The sequence below is a fragment of the Dendrobates tinctorius genome, unplaced genomic scaffold (assembly GCF_039654945.1).
Source record: "Dendrobates tinctorius isolate UK_male_01 unplaced genomic scaffold, ASM3965494v1 ptg000162l, whole genome shotgun sequence".
NCBI lineage: Eukaryota > Metazoa > Chordata > Amphibia > Anura > Dendrobatidae > Dendrobates > Dendrobates tinctorius.
Genome location: NW_027361829.1, coordinates 19,492,810 through 19,510,071, shown reverse-complemented (window position 1 = coordinate 19,510,071; position 17,262 = coordinate 19,492,810). Strand labels below are relative to the sequence as shown.

At 46.6% G+C, this 17,262-nt stretch overlaps 1 protein-coding gene across 2 annotated transcripts in view; it reads left to right on the top strand.

Annotated features, from left to right (window-relative positions):
* GRB10 (growth factor receptor bound protein 10) overlaps window positions 1-17,262 on the top strand; it is a 423,742-nt gene that overhangs the window by 382,880 nt on the left and 23,600 nt on the right. The gene's annotated exons all lie outside the window — the stretch shown is intronic.

Here is a 17,262-nt window from a genome sequence, read left to right as displayed (position 1 = left end):
ACCGTAAGTATACCAAAAACACCACATGACACAAATGCTTTATAGGGCCCGATCAAAAATGTCCTTTTTCTACATTTTATATTTAATCACAGAACTCAGTCTAACATCACTGAAAGGGAGAGACAGGGTCTGAAGCGGAGGCCATCATCGATCTTGTAGGTGGAGGGGTTGAGGTGTCTGGCACATCTTGTGACCTTCCAAGGAGCCAGGTCCAAGTGACTTCTCCTGCTTGACCTGATCCTGCCCTAGAACCTGGGCCGCCACCAGAAACACCTCCACCAGGAACAGAGCCACTACAAGGACCGTCAGCTGCATCACCACCCGACATCCAGGATGAACAGGGCAACAGCAGCAGCCCAACTGTTCGGCTAGAGGGCTCCCCCCAGCCTGTTGTGCCATCCAGGCGACGTAAACTAAGGCGCCATATCCCTGCCACTGATACCAGGACCAGTGTGGATACAGGGGATCAAAATTCTCGTACCCGAGTTGCCACTGATGATGGGGAGGAGGAGTACTCACGCAGCCTTGCCCATTATCTTCGTTCCCTTCCCCGTGAGGTGCGGCTACGTGTGCGAGGATCCATTCAGATCCTAATTGTCGAAGCACACCCCCCAATACCCCTTATGAGGTGTTTGAGTTTCTGGAGAGGTGGCAGCTGTCACCCAGGAATACCATGCGTCTTATCCCACACCCCCAAGTGCTTGCTCAATCAGGGTCTGAGGATCCTCCTACACGTGGGCCTACACCTCACAGCCCCCCCCCCCCTTACCCAACATTGGCAACATGATTCCCAAATGCCAGGGTATAACCCAGCACACCAATATGGCCACTTGTTCCCAGCCAATGTTGGAGGCTGGTCCCAATCTGGTTGGGGACGACATAGCCATTTTGGTGGTTTAGACTCACGGCCCTACCAGCCTCAACAGGCTCCAATTTCATAATGCTCAGTATCCACCTCAAGCCCATGAGCCGGCCCACTACCTCCATCATGGGCAATAGTATGCCCCCACACAGGCCGAGGGCCAAGGTGGCCAAACTAGCCATCAGGCAACACAGGCTGGGCTGCCGCCTTCTCCCCCCCCCCTACATACTACAATTTATAAGTTTGTGTTTTTTTGTGGTTAAATGCTGTATTGTAACACTTTAACAATGTTTTTGGGTTCTAAGTCCAATTATGGCCATTTTGCTAAATAACATGGCTTCACAAGGCCTTTAAAAAAAGGATACATAAAGTTTTAACTTTCAATTGTTGTTGTCTTTATCAATGATGCACTTGCATCACGACATGCTGCCATATGCTTACACATTGATTTAGAAACAGAGAAAAGACTTAAGGGGTTGTAATATATATGGTTTCCCAAAGGCCAAAAAGAAAAATTTACAACTTAGACGCAGCATGCTCTTGCCAAGAAGTTTCCCCCTCAGGTGACATAAAGTAATTTGTGAAAATATCACGCACTTTGAGCCCAGAGAGCGTTCTACGTTGAGGGTTGATAGGTGGTCTCGCCCTACGTACATTGTCTGACCCACGCACAACACCAGCAGAGGAGGAACAATCATGTATCCTGGTGAAGTAATGGCGAATGCTACATGCTTTAATTACTTCATTTACATTTTGTTCACTCAGCTGAATGGCAGACTGTAGGACCCGCTATTTGGCCCAATGAATGCCAAAGAAACACTCCACCAGTCGCCGAGCACGTGATAGGCGCAAGTTACAAATTCAGCGCCGGTGGTCCAGGTTGCGCCGGGAATATGGCCTCATGACATTGTGCGTTAACTGAAACGCCTCATCTGCCACAAGGACATAAGGGAGTGATTCTTGAGTGGAGCCTGGTAGCTGGCGTGGTGGTGGTGGTAGATCCAACTGGTTGGTGCGTAGCTGCCGACCCATAATGGAAGTATTGAAGACTCTAGAGTCTCCCGTCCTTCCATAGGCCCCAATGTCAACAATTATAAACTTGTATTGAGGGTCGGCCAGAGCCAACAATACAACAGAAAAGTATTGTTTATAATTGAAGCATTGTGAGCCAGAGTTCGGCAGCTTACGCACCCGGATATGTTTGCCATCAAGGGCCCCAATACAATTAGGAAACTGGCATTCCTCCTCAAAGTCCCTTGATATCCTCAACCAGTCTTCCATCCTGGGCTGGGGCATGATGAGCTGATGTAGTCTTGACCATATTTGACAACATGTCGACCTGACTATGCCAGAAATGGTAGATCTTCCAATGAGAAACTCATGGTGGAGGGCGGCATAAAACAGGCCAGTGGACAGGAAGCTGAAGAACAACAGAAATGGAACATTTTAGAATGCACAAATTAACAAAACACCAGGTGCATACATACCAAACTTGTTAGTGAGTCATATCTACTAACACACATATATTTGGTCGCACAATCACTACGTGATATTCAGTACATATTAGACATAACATTCTGGTCTGTAAGTTTAGATATATCTGGAATAAGATGAGCGCATTAAACTTAGGACAAAATGAAAAACATACTTTGGGCAACAAATCATGAACATAGAGAATGTGGTTGTGTAGTACATACCGTAATGTGAGTAGAAGTCGCTCCTCTGCAGATATAGCTTTGCGCATCCTTGTGTCCTGAAAGGTGATCCCAGGGCGCACGGTCTCCAAGAGTAGATCAAATGTTGCAAGGCTCATGCGGCAGTATTTGTAAAATTTTTCCGGATGATCCCGCAGAGAAGAATAGAGGGGCTGAAAATGACCTCTTGTGAGTCGTTGCCTCAAAAGTGGATGTACCCACATGCGTCTCCTGCTCGGATCAACAATCACTGGGTATGGCTGGCCAAAGCACCTGGACAAAACCCAGTTGAAGAGAACACTGTCAGTTGGGGTGAACTGAAGTGTGTCAGACATGTTTGCTAACAACCAGCAAGACACCAACACAAGCACAGCACCAAAATGGGCAGATTGGAAGCTGCTACCTGATGTTGAGGCAATAAATAGGGTTGGTGCTGATGATTTAAATCATGTGCAGGCCTCAAAACCGTTAAATGTCCATTTTGCAAGGTTGTGAGAAAAAAACGGTATACGGATCACATACGGATGCTTACATGAGAAAAATACGCGCCCACACCCTGACAACGGATGACATACGGAGCACTATTTAGGGACCATTTATGCGTATTAAGGACGTAAAATATGGTCCGTATTTTTCTACCATGTGTGTGACTCCAGCCTTACATTCTAGGTTCTTCAAGTAGCCACCTTTTGCTTTGATTACTGCTTTGCACACTCTTGGCATTCTCTTGATGAGCTTCAAGAAGTAGTCACCGGAAATGGTTTTCACTTCACATGTGTGCCCTGTCAGGTTTAATAAGTGGGATTTCTTGCCTTATAAATGGGGTTGGGACCATCAGTTGTGTTGTGCAGAAGTCTGGTGGATACACAGCTGATAGTCCTACTGAATAGACTGTTAGCTGCTTTTTTTCTTGCCATAATACAAATTCTAAGTAAAGAAAAACAAGTGGCCATCATTACTTTAAGAAGGGAAGGTCAGTCAGTCCGAAAAATTGGGAAAACTTTGAAAGTGTCCCCAAGTGCAGTGGCAAAAACAATCAAGCGCTACAAAGAAACTGGTTCACATGAGGACCGCCCCAGGAAAGGAAGATCAAGAGTCTCCTCTGCTGCGGAGGATAAGTTCATCCGAGTCACAAGCCTCAGAAATGGCAGGTTAACAGCAGCTCAGATTAGAGACCAGGTCAATGCCACACAGAGTTCTAGCAGAAGACACATCTCTACAACAACTGTTAAGAGGAGACTTTGTGCAGCAGGCCTTCATAGTAAAATAGCTGCTAGGAAACCACTGCTAAGGACAGGCAACAAGCAGAAGAGACTTGTTTGGGCTAAAGAACACAAGGAATGGACATTAGACCAGTGGAAATCTGTGCTTTGGTCTGATGAGTCCAAATTTGAGTTCTTTTGTTCCAACCACGGTGTCTTTGTGCGACTCAGAAAAGGTGAATGGATGGACTCTACATGCCTGGTTCCCACCGTGAAGCATGGAGGAGGAGGTGTGATGGTGTGGGGGTGCTTTGCTGGTGACACTGTTGGAGATTTATTCAAAATTGAAGGCATACTGAACCAGCATGGCTTCCACAGCATCTTGCAGCGGCATGCTATTCCATCCGGTTTGCGTTTAGTTGGACCATCATTTATTTTTCAACAGGACAATTACCCCAAACACACCTCCAGGCTGTGTAAGGGCTATTTGACCAAGGAGTAGAGTGATGGGGTGCTAAGACCACAGAGTCACCTTGTGGATGGTGGGACGGCTTTTATGCTGTTTGATCAAATACAGTATTACTAAGAACTCTGTATGATTTAAATGCACTTTTTCTTTTTACTTAATTACAGCAGGGTTTTTTTTCATTTTGTCTTTTGTAGGTTTTGGATGCTTTTTGGCCATGTGAACATGCATTTATATGCTGCATGTGTACCAACTCAAACCAAGCTCAATTTTTGTGAATTTTCATAGTCATGAAAATAAAGAAAACTCTTTAAATGAGGTGTGTCCAAACTTTTGGTCTGTACTGTATGTGTGTAGATGTATGTGTGTGTAATAAATATATATATATATATATATATATATATATATATATATATATATATATATATATATAATATATTCCAAGTAAATCAAACGTCTGTGAAATCAAATCGTCCACTTAAAAAGCAACACTGACAATCAATTTCACATGCTGTTGTGCAAATGGAATAGACAACAGATGTCAATTTTTGGCAATTATCAAGACACCCTCAATAAAGGAGTAGTTCTGCAGGTGGGGACCACATCTCATTACCACTGCTTTCTGGCTGATGTTTTGGTCACTTTTGAATGTTGGTTGTGCTTTCACACTCGTGGTAGCATGAGATGGACTCTACAACCCACACAAGTGACTCAGGTAGTGCAGCTCATCCAGGATGGCACATCAATGTGAGTTGTGGCAAGAAAGCTTGCTGTCAGCGTGGTGTCCAGAGGCTGGAGGCGCTACCAGGAGACAGGCCAGTACACTAGGAGACGTGGAAGGGGTTGTAGGAGTGCAACAACTCAGCAGCAGAACCGCTACCTCAGACTTTGTGCAAGGAGGAGCACTGCCAGAGCCCTGCAAAATGACCTCCAGCATGCCACAACTGTGCATGTGTCTGCACAAACTTTTAGAAACCGACTCCATGAGGATTGTCTGAGTGCCCGACGTCCACAGTTGGGGGTTATGCTCACAGCCCAACACATCATGCAGGATGCTTGGCATTAGCCGCAGAACACCAGGATTGGCAAATTTGCCACTGGCACCCTGTGCTCTTTACAGATGAAAGTAGGTTCACACTGAGCACGTGACAGAATCTGGAGACGCCGTGGAGACCGATCTGCTGCCTTCAGCATGACCGGTTTGGCAGTGGGTCAGTAATGGTGTGGGGTGGCATTTCTTTGGAGAGCCGCACGGTGTTGGGCTGTGAGCACAACTGCCATAATAGAATCCTAGAGTTGGACGGGACCTCCTGGGCCATCTGGTCCAACCCCCTGCTCAAAGCAGGATTTGCTAAATCATCCCAGACAGATGTCTGTCCAGCCTCTGTGTGAAGACTTCTATTGAAGGAGAACTCGCCACCTCTCGTGGCAGCCTGTTCCACTCATTGATCACTCTAACTGTCAAAAAGTTTTTTCTAATATCTAATCTTTGTTTCCTCCCATTCAGTTTCATCGCATTGATTCTAGTCTTTCCTTGTGCAAATGAGAATAAAGATGATCCTTCTACAATGTGACAGCCCTTGAGATATTTGTAGACAGCTTTGTCTCCTCTCAGTCTTCTCTTCTGCAAGCTAAACATTCCCAAATCCTGCAACCTTTCCTCATAAGACAGGGTTTGCAGACCGGTCACCATTCTGGTCGCTCTTTTCTGAACTTGCTCCAGTTTGTTCATGTCTTTTTTTAAAATGTGGCGCCCAAAACTGGACACAGTATTCCATATGAGGTCTGACCAAAGAGGAGTAGAGAGCAATAATGACTTCACGTGATCTGGACTGTATGCTTTGGTTTATACATCCTAGAATTGCATTTGCCTTTTCCAGGACGTCCACCTGACAGCACCATGGAGGACGTCCTCCTCCTCCTTACAGGGACAGGAAAGCACACGAGAGGTTAAAAGGCCATGTCCCACCCCCTTTCCCTCAGTGTTTTTCCTGTCCCTGCACGGAGGGACACGCGAGAGCTTACCGGAGGGGCCCAGGGGATCGTGCGGCCGGTCCAATCCTTCCCCTGTCAAGAGGTCCCGGGGCCGAAACTTCCCGGTGGGGAGTCCCTCGGCTCCAAAGGCCAGGAGCAGGACGACGCTCCTGGAGGGAGCCGTTCCTCCCGGTGGGGGGGCTCTCGGCTCCAGGACGGGTCGGCTCCCCGCAGGCGGCTGGCCGTGCGGGCACCGACAGAAGTGGGCGCAATCGGCCGCGGCGGGCCGAGTACCCGCAGGACGACGCCGACGGCTGGGCATTGGAGGCCGGAGCGCCATAGCAGGCGGGGAGGCGGCTCCCTGCACGCGCCGAGCGCGGTCGCGCGCACATGCCCGGCAGGAAGTGGAGGCGCGGCTTACCAGCGTCACATCCGGTGACGTCAGACGCCGGTTTCAAATCCAGGGCGCGCGCGCTCCTGGACCACAGCGTTCTCCAGAGTCGTCACAGGTCGTTCCAGGCTGTGTGACTGCATTGGACGCCAGGGGATGGAAGGCAACACTGCATCTGGTGGAGGGGTAAGTGCGCATAGCGCAGACCACCCTCCCCACCCGTCCCCACAGCCCAGATCTGTTGAGGTGCCCCTTATGTTATCAGGAAAAGGGAACCCCGGCAGAGTCCCCCTCGGGGAAGGACCCGGCGAAAGCCACCTCCAAATCAGTCAGATGTCCGGTGTGCAGAGTAAAGCTGCCAGACACCTATAGCAAGACCCTATGCGGTCCCTGTACCTCCAGGGTCATAGGCGAGGAACAGCCATCTCTACTTTCCGAAATGAGGACGCTGATAAGGGAAGAGATTCAGGCCTCTACAACCCGGCGTCGATCCCCCAGCCCTGGGCCAAGTCGCAAGCGTCCGAGGTGGGAACCAGTCCCAGTATCAGAGGCGAGCCCTAGAGAGGAATCCGATTTCCGGGACTCAGATCAGGAGGAAGAAGGCGAGATCCTGGGGGATAGTCAGGAGCAGAACATAAAGTACCTATTCAGACTGGAGGATACGGACGAGCTGGTACACACGGTCAGAAATACCATGCAGATGGAAGAAGTCCCTAAGCCACAGTCCAGACAGGACTTAATGTTTGGAGGACTGGTGTCCCGCAAACAGGTGTTCCCTGTAAGCGAGCACATCAAAGCAATGATCCTGGAGGAGTGCAAAGAAGCAGAGCGTCGGTTGACACTCTCCCGAGACTTTAAAAATAGACTGCCCTTCGATCCCGAGGAAACTCGGGCGTGGGAAGAAGTCCCTAAGATCGACGTCCCAGTCGCCAAGGTTACTAAGAAGTCGGCTATCCCAGCCGAGGACTCATCCGGTCTTCGAGACCCGATGGATAGAAAGGCGGAAGTTTTGTTAAAAAGAGCATGGGAGACGTCGGCGGCCCTGATTAGAGCCAACATAGCAGCCACCTCGGTGGCTAGGTCTATGTTCCTGTGGTTGGGGCAGTTGGAGGAACACCTAACCAACAAGACCCCGAGGTCAGAGATACTAGCATCTCTTCCTCTCTTGAAATCAGCCACGGCGTTCCTGTCGGATACGTCGGCGGAATCAGTTAGGTTTGCGGCCAGAAACGGCTCCCTCTCTAATGCGGCCCGGAGAGCAGTCTGGCTTAGATCCTGGTCGGGGGATAACCCTTCTAAAGCAAAGTTATGTGCCATCCCTTTCTCGGGTCTGAGGGTGTTTGGTCCAGCCCTGGATAATATCCTTGAGCTGGTGTCCGATAAGAATAAGGGATTCCCGGAAGAAAAGCCCAGGCGGTCCCAGTCCTTTCGGAGAGGCTCCTTCTTCAGAGGACAGTCAGAGTTTAGGGGCCGGGCGAGGTCTAATAGAAGCTCCTACAAAGGCTCCTTCAGCCAAAGTGGGAGGAACAGAGGTCCCCCATTTGCATCGACATCTAGATCGAGGAGACAATGACGCCATAGGCATTGGGGGGAGACTTCGCCACTTTGCAGCAAACTGGTCACGAGTCACCAACAATCAGTGGGTCCTCAGAACCATCAGGGAAGGTTACAGGATAGAGCTCTATTCTCCTCCCCCCGACAGATATATTGCCCCCACTGTCGTCCAGGAGGACTCCGCAATGTGGTCGGATCTTCAGGACATGTTAGACTCAGGGGTCATAATACCAGTTTCACCATCAGAAAGAGGGAAAGAGCACTACTCTTCCCTGTTTGCAATCACAAAGAAATCCAGCGAGGCCCGCACCATCATAAACCTGAAGCCACTAAATGCTTGGGTCAGATACAGGAGGTTCCGGATGGAATCAATCCGATCCGCAATTCCTCTGATAGACAGGGACGCAGTTATGTGCACCCTAGACCTAAAAAAGGCATACTATCAGGTTCCTATTCATCCCTCATCCCAAGGCCTACTAAGGTTCGCGATAAGTTCACCAGCCCGGACCTGCCATTTCCAGTTCCAGGGTCTTCCATTCGGGCTGGCCTCAGCTCCCAGGATCTTTACAAAGCTGGTGGTAGAGGTGGTGGCCTACCTGAGAGATCAGGGTATTGTGATTGTGCCATACCTGGACGACTTCTTACTGGTGGCAAGATCCAAAGAAGCGCTCATCCGAGACAGGATCCGAACAACTACTGTGATGGAGTTCCTGGGCTGGGTGATCAACTGGGAGAAGTCGGACCTCACACCAGACACCAGAAAGGTATTCCTGGGAGTCCTCCTAGACTCAGCCGACAGAATATCCTGGCTACCCGAGCAGAAGCAGAAGTCCATTCGGGCCAGAACCAGAGGCCTGTTGAAGCGTCAATGCTCCATAAGGGAAGCAATGGAGGTCCTGGGCCTGATGACGGCCTGCATCCAGTGTGTCCGTTGGGCCCAATTCCACTCGCGGTTGTTACAAAGAGAGATTCTCGCGAGGTGGGACAGGAGTCAGGCGTCGCTAGACAAACCCCTAAGGCTCTCAGGACGAGTAAAGGAGTCCCTTCGCTGGTGGTTACAGGCCAGGAACCTTCAGGTGGGCGTGCATTGGACAACCTCTCCATACGTGGTAGTCACCACAGACGCAAGTGCGTGGGGATGGGGAGCCCACATAGAAGGGAAGATCTTCCAGGGGAAGTGGCCAGCAAGCATCAAGGCCAGATCCTCCAATTTCAAGGAACTCTTCGTGGTCTGGGAAGCGTTGCGGAGAAACCGGTCGGTACTAAAGAGTCGTCATGTTCGCATTTTATCCGACAATACAACGACAGTGGCATTCCTGAAACACCAAGGAGGAACCAGACATCAACCACTACAGGCACTGGCGGAAAAGATATTCACGTGGGCAGAACGGACAGTTCGATCCGTGACCGCGGTACATCTAGAGGGTTCCCAAAACGAAGTGGCAGACTACCTGAGCAGACAACAGATCCACCCGACAGAGTGGGAATTGAACGTAGAGATCTTCGACCAGCTTTGTCAGCGCTGGGGGAACCCCAGTATAGATCTCTTCGCAAGCCGGAAGAACTCGAAGGTTCCCAGATTCTACTCCCTAAATCCGATGGACCATCCAGAAGGCGTAGACGCCCTGAGTCAGACTTGGGGAGAATCCCTCTCTTATGCGTTCCCACCACTGGCCCTCATACCGGCAGTGCTCAGAAAGATACGCGAGGACCACGCAAGAGTGATATTGATAGTGCCATACTGGCCGAGGAGAAGCTGGTTTTCCCTTCTGGGAGCCATGGCAGTAGAAGATCCAGTCGAGCTGCCCTTGTGGGAGAACATCATCCACCAGGGCCCGATCCACCACCCGGACCCAGCAAGACTCCATTTATCGGCTTGGATCCTGAGAGGGACATCCTGAAGGCAAAAGGATTGTCGGAGCAGGTCATATCCACCCTACAGGCCAGCAGGAAGCCGGTGACCTCGGCAATTTATCAGAAGATATGGAAAAGATTCTGTCTGGAGGGTGGCAGGTCCGAGCTCGTGGTAGGCACCCCTGATCTCCCTAACATACTAGGGTTCCTGCAGGCAGGTTTTAATAAAGGCCTCAAGCCCAGCACTCTAAAAGTCCAGGTTTCAGCTTTGAGCGCCTTCTTCGATTATTAGTTAGCTGCACATCCCTGGGTGATAAGGTTTATAAAAGCCACACAGCGCCTGCGCCCCACGATTAGGCAGCTCACCCCGTCATGGGACCTGGGCCTGGTACTTCGGTTCCTCTGCTCGGACACTTTCGCCCTTAGTGAGAAGATAGCCATCCCTGCTCTCACTCGTAAAACGGCCTTTCTAGTAGCCATTACCACGGCCAAAAGAATAGGGGAGATCCAGGCCCTATCCACTAAGGATCCATACCTCCAGATAAGAGAGGATAGTATAATCCTAAGGTTAGACCCGGCATTTACCCCGAAGGTAGCCTCTACAAGAAATCTGAACCAGGAGGTAGTGTTACCCTCTTTCTGCGATAATCCCCGAAATGAGAAGGAGCGGCGGCTCCACTCGCTAGACGTGAGGGGCGCAGTTATAGAATACCTAGAGGCCACCAATAGTTGGCGTGTCGACCCGAACCTGTTCGTTCTCTTTGGAGGTAGGAATAAAGGGAAGAAGGCCTCGAAGGCGTCCATCGCGCGTTGGATTACCTCAGTAATCTCGGATGCCTACCAGGCTGAAGGCGCCAGCCCGCCTGATTCCTTAAAATCCCACTCTACGAGGGCGGTATCGGCCTCATGGGCCGAGCGGGCGGGGGCGTCAGTTGATCAAATTTGTCGAGCGGCAACCTGGGCTAGTCTTAATACATTCTGCAAACACTACAAACTAGATGTGTTAGCTGGCCAACAAACCGCATTTGGGAGAAAAGTTCTCCAGGCAGTAATCCCACCCTGAGGAGGTGCTTTGGTACTCTCCATGGTGCTGTCAGGTGGACGTCCTGGAAAATAGCTATTAGACCTACCGGTAATGATGTTTCCAGGAGTCCATCCTGACAGCACGGGTAGTTCCCTCCCTGTTATGTTATACTATGTTGTGTTATGTTATACTATGTTGTATTATGTTATGTCATATGCTGTAATATGATTGTTTCATTAAACCGTTACTAGCATCATCCACCTTGTGGTACTTGTCAAATCACTGAGGGAAAGGGGGTGGGACATGGCCTTTTAACCTCTCGTGTGCTTTCCTGTCCCTGTAAGGAGGAGGAGGACGTCCTCCATGGTGCTGTCAGGATGGACTCCTGGAAACATCATTACCGGTAGGTCTAATACCTATTTTTTGCCGCTGCAACACACTGTTGACTCATATTCAGTCTGTGATCTATTAGTATACCCAAGTCTTTTTCACATGTGCTGTTGCTTAGCCCTATTCCTCCCATTTTGTATATGCTTTTTTTCACTTTTATTGCCAAGATGTAGTACTTTGCATTTTTCCCTGTTAAAAACCATTCTGTTAGTTGCTGCCCACTGCTCCAGTTTATTTATCTTTTTGAATTCTCTCTCTTCTCTAGTATTGGCTATCCCTCCTAGCTTTGTGTGATCAGCAAATTTAATCAGTTTACCCTCAATTCCTTCATCTAAATCGTTGATTAAGATGTTGAACAATACAGGGCCCAGGACAGAGCCCTGTGGTACCCACTTGAGACATTCTTCCAACTGGATGTGCAGCCATTTACGACCACTCTTTGGGTCCGATCACTAAGCCAGTTATGAATCCACCTAACAGTTGCCTTGTCCATTCCATACTTAGTTATTTTTTCAATGAGGATTGTGTGAGATACTTTGTCAAATGCTTTGCTGAAGTCAAGATATACTATATCTACAACATTTCCCTGATCCACCCAATCAGTGATTCTGTCATAGAAGGAAATTAAGTTAGTTTGACATGACCTATTAGATACAAACCCATGCTGACTGTTTAATCACGTCATTCTTGTCCAGGTACTTACATACATGTTGTTTAATAATTTGTTCAAAGATCTTTCCTGGTTTAGAAGTCAAACTCACTGGCCGATAGTTTCCTGGGTCCACCTTCTTCCCATTTTTCAAGATGGGAACAACATTTGCTCTTCTCCAGTCTTCTGGGACTTCTCCTGTTCTCCAAGAATTTTTAAAGATTATGGAGAGCGGTTCAAAAATTTCTTCTGGTATCTCCATCAGAACTCTGGGGTGTAATTCATCTGTACCTGGAGACTTGAATTCATTTAGGTTAGCTAAGTGTTTCCTCACTAACTTTCTTTTTATAGATATCCTGGATTCTTCTATTCCCTTAATAGGACAGTGAAGAACCATTGATGTTACATTTCCTTTCTGAGAGAAAACAGATGCAAAATAGGAATTTAAAAGTTCGGCCTTCTCAACATCCTATCTTACCATTTTATCATTTTCATCCTGTAAAACTCCTATAGCATCTTTGACTTTTCTTTTACTTTTGACATATCCCCAAAATCCTTTATTATTGCTTTTGACATATCTTGCAAGCCTCAATTCATTGTAAGCTTTAGTAATCTGATTTGTGCCCTGCAATTTCTGCAGACGGCGTTATATTCCTCTTTAGATATGCCTCTTTCCATTTTATAAACATTTCTTTCTTCCTTTTTAGCATGTGCTTAAGTTCTGTGTTCATCCATCCTGGTTTCCTTAAATGCTTCCTATTCTTCCCTCTTTTCGGAATTAACGATTGTGCTTTGAGAATTTTTCAAAATTTCCCATCCTTCCTGGACATTTTTGACCTTAAGGATATCCAGCCATTGGATCCCTCCAATTCTCTTCCTGAATCCCTTAAAATCTGCCTTTCTGAAATCTAACCTTGACGTCGGAGTCTTCACAGGTCTTCCTCCTCTAGTTATCCAAAATTCTAAAATAGCATGCTCTCTACCTCCTAGGGTCCCAGCCACTTTTATCTCCTCAACCATTTCCTCCCTGTTTATAAGGATTAAATCCAAGGTAGCAGTTCCCCTTGTTTTCTCCCCTACCTTTTGGAAGATAAAGTTGTCAGCAAGAGAGGATAAGAATTTCCTTGACCTGTTAGTTATCCTGAGAGAGATTCCCAACAAATGTCTGGATAGTTGAAATCTTCCATGACATCTGTCATATTTTTTTGGAGAACTTGGCCATTTGATGCATAAAGAGTTCATCCATATCTTCAGCTTGCACAGGCAGCCTGTAGTAAATGCCTACAATGATGTCCTTTCCATTGTTCTGTCCTTGTATTCTTACCCAAACAGTTTCCACAGAACTCCCAGTCTCTGAAGCTTCAATCTCTGTGCAGATATGTGCGTTTCTAACATACAATGCGACACCTCCTCCTCGTTTATCAAGTCTGTTTCTAGCAAATAAGTTGTATCCTTCTAACCTTGTATTCCAATCATGTATCGTCCCACCAAGATTCATTGATTCCAATGACATCATATTTCTTTTCCTGTGTTAGTAGTTCCAGTTTTCCTTGTTTGTTGCCCATGTTTTGTGCATTAGCATAGAAACATTTTAGTTTGTGATTGGTTTCTTTCTCCAATATTTTTATTATTTAGATTCTTTTGTCTTTGTTCTTCCTTTCCACTTCTAATAGCAGAGTTCTCAATAGCATTTGTCAGGTGTATGGCTTTTTCTGGCCTTTTGCTTCCCTTCCCACAGTGTTCTAGCTTAAAGCTCTCCTGATGAGTGTAGCAAGGCGACTTCCAAATACATGTTTTCCAGTCTTCGTAAGGTGTACCCCATCTCTAGCAAGTAGTCCATCGTATAGGTAATTCACTCCGTGATCCAGAAATCCAAATCCTTGCTGATGGCACCATTTGCCAAAAATGGCAGAGTAAAAGTGATCACCCACCAGAAACATATCCACAGCCAAAGAGTGGTTTGAACGGGACACGGAAGCCTGCTGTGTAGCTGCTTCAGAGGTACTGATGTCAACTAGGTTTAGTATTTTACCTCATAACTATATAATGGCATTCAGAATAAGTAGGCCGTTTACTTCATCTCCACAAGAAAACCTGATGCTGTCCACCAGGAGCTCATATAAAAAAGTGCTTGCTGGTGGATCCTGTGTTTAAACTGTGTACACTTAATCACAGCAAAATTTATCCCATTATACTTTATGCTTGGTAACTTTGCAGAATAAAAAACTAGTGTGCATGTACTAACACCTATTGCGAAGACCAAAAAAGTATGATCGTGAGCAAACTGAGTGTAAGCACATTTTTACACTTTGAGTAGTGTTGATCTTTTTGGAAATTAATCATTTCCTATTGGTTACCTATTACTGATCTGAAACCTGCAGCAAACTTGCCACTGGACACAACCAGTTTTGAGCAGTGCAATATGGTTATCACAAAGCAGTTGCTCTTTAGTTTTTGTTGGACTGTATTGATGTGAGCTCCTATTAATATGTTCTCCACTGGAAACTAGTGTGGGATGAACGAAGAAGGCTGTAACAGTATAAAAATTTGGGGTCTGTTCCGAACACCTACTGTTCAGGCACAAACTTCGCCAGGAAGTCCGTTTTACTGTTCGGGTTCGACTCCCCGAACACCGATTGTGTCACGCGCTGTCATCTGCTTGATAGCACGAGAATCATTAGTGGCTCTTATCGGCGGTAGTGTTAATAGCGGTCAGAGTGCTCCAGTCACTGGCATTGGCTGAAAAACTAATCCTCCTGTCAGCCTACTGCTGTCATTAATAACAGCGACAGCAGTTGGAGGCAGATGGGAGCATTCATCAGCTGGCACCTGCGCCCCCAATTTTTTTTTTTTTTTTTTTTAATTGTTCTTGATAACCAGCCAGGCAAAACTGACAGCTGTGGGCTGCAACCCTTATCTGTCCGCTTTACCGAGGTTGGTTATAATGAATATAGAGGGGTCCCCGTGCTATTTTTGTGTTTATTTAGATGGCTTAAAAAAATACCCCCCCCCCCAATTTTTTGACAACCAGCCAAGCTAAAGCTGGCGGCTGGAAATATCAGGCTGGTAGATATTGGCCCCCCACAGCCAAAAAACAGCAGCTGCTCAGAAAAGGCATATCTAATTTCTGGCCCTTTGCCCAGCTCTTCCCACTTGCTTTATATTGGTGGCAAGTGGGGTTCATACTTGTAGGGTTGTCACCATTGTTTTGTCCGGTGACCTCAAGTCCTCAGCTTAGTAATTGAGAGGTGTCTATAAGATGCCTATCCATTACTAATCCAATAGTGATATTGTAAATGCCCACACAGCCAGAATAAAGTCCTTTATTTGCATTAAAAACAAAACACACTTTTATTTAAAAATTACACACACAGTTATACTCAACACCCATTCAAATGAAGCTATTGCCGCCTCTAATAAAAAAAAAAAAAAAAATAATCACCTGTCCATCAATCTGTTCCACGACGTAATCCATTTCTGGGATAAACAGTTTTCAACCTGGATGGTGCCAAGATGCAACCATGCAGGCTGAAAACCACTGAGGAATGAGCTGATGCGACCTCAGAATCCGTGACAATCGGTGACATCATCGAGGTTACCGCAGCGCAGGTCACTGAGGCTGCATGCCCAGCCGAGCTCCTGAACTGCTAGCACCGTGAGAAAGTGTCACAGTGCAGCAGTGAGTTCACCACAGTTCATTCACAGTGAGAAATTTCTCACGCCGAACGGCTGCACCATGAGACTTTCACTGCAGTTTGAGAGCCTGACTGGCAACGCAGCCTAAGTGATCTGTGGGTACTTTGATGACGTCACTGATACTGCTCTTGCAGCAGCTCGTTCTCCCGTAGTTTTCCGCCTAGATGGTCGTATCTTGGCACCGTCCAGGTTGAAAACAGTTTATCCCAGATGTGGTTTACATCATGGGACAGAATCACGGACAGATGAGGGATGTGTTTTTTTTTTTTTGTTTTTGTTTTTTTTTTTATAGATTTTTACAGGAGACAATGCATTCAGTGCAATGGGCATTAGGTGAGTGTAACTTTTTTGTAACTTTTAAATAAATTTTATTTTTTTTCAAATAAAATAATTTATTCTTGCTGTCTTTATTTACCATACAACTATAGGATTAGTAATGGATAATTGTCTTATAGACAACTTTCCATTACTAATCCGTGGGCTCGTCACCTGACAATACAAAGGTGACATCAACCCCACAAATATGTACCCCACTTGCCCTTTAGTGGTGGAAGAGTCGGGCAAAGAGTCAGTATTGGCGCATCTAATAAATGCACCTTTTCTGGGCGGCTGTGGCTGCTATTCTTAGGCTGATGGGGGGGACAATATTCATGGCCCATTACCACCCCTCAGTTGTAAGTTTGCCTGGCTGGTTATCAAAAATACAGGGGAACCCATGCCAGTTTTTAAATTAATTTAGAGCGCAGGCTAATGTATAATTCCATTAGCCGCCATCTGATCTCTGCTGTTAGCAGAAATAGGCGTAGGCTAATGGGAGTAGTAGTCCCATCAGCTGATGCCAATGATCAGAGGTAAACTTTTTACCTGCGGGCTGACTGTCATCTGACAACGTGGGAACTGCAGCACTCTGACCGATGGTAACCAGAAGTAGTGTTTGCCACGCGTTCATGCACATCACAGCGTGGCAAAGACTGGATGTTCGGGCCCCCCATACTTTTCTGGTACCCAAACCAATTTTTTTTTTTTTTTTTTACATTTCGGCCATACCCATCGGCCATGCTTCGCCCATCACTAATAATAAGCAATAAGCACTCCTCTTCCTCAACGCTTAGTAAACGTAAACTCCCTCCCTGTGTGCTAATGTTAATACATTTTTGTTTTATTGTCATAAAGCCAGAATTGGTACATGTACAACTTTATTCATTCTGTGTAATGTCATTTTTTTTATTTTTGTTCCCCACTGATACTGGCTCAGTTACATTATTAGCCTTTATATAATGTTTCTTTATACTGTATATACACATTGGATGATGTTTGGGTTTATTTTGTTACCCATATATGGTTATGTGAATAATAAAGCTTCTTTTTAAATTTTGAAATGTCTCTTTCAGATCAGTGATTTTGGAACCATTCTGGGATGTCAGTTACTTGATTTTTTTTTCTTTTCCTGATTGTACCCATAGATGTTTTTAGCACCACTGTTTCCAGTTTAATGATTATCATGCA